Source organism: Habropoda laboriosa, unplaced genomic scaffold (genome assembly GCF_001263275.1).
Source record: "Habropoda laboriosa isolate 0110345459 unplaced genomic scaffold, ASM126327v1 scaffold88, whole genome shotgun sequence".
Classification (NCBI taxonomy): domain Eukaryota; kingdom Metazoa; phylum Arthropoda; class Insecta; order Hymenoptera; family Apidae; genus Habropoda; species Habropoda laboriosa.
The window spans coordinates 1416129-1416491 of NW_017100219.1; positions in this window are offsets into that span (position 1 = coordinate 1416129).

Consider the following 363-nt stretch of genomic DNA (forward strand, 5'->3'; position numbering starts at 1 on the left):
CGCACGGTGGCTGGATATGCACCGTGCATATATTATACACATAATAAGACCTCTCGAAGAAATAAATCTAACCGATAAAACTCGGAACACATTTTTTTTTTTTACATAGAAATCAATGTGTCGCGTATAGTTTTGCGTGTGTGTGTATCTTTGTGTGTATTCGTGTAAATTGATCAACTTTCTTCTCTCTCTTTCAACTATCAGAAATGGAAAACGGGGAATTTTCTATCGATGATGATAGCCCGTTTGTGTGTGTGTGTGTGTGTTTTATATATTCAAAGAGAACGCTCAAAGTATATTTTAAAGCGTTGTCAAACCCTCGATAACAATAATCTTGTAACCGGTCGAGATTCGATTAGGCAA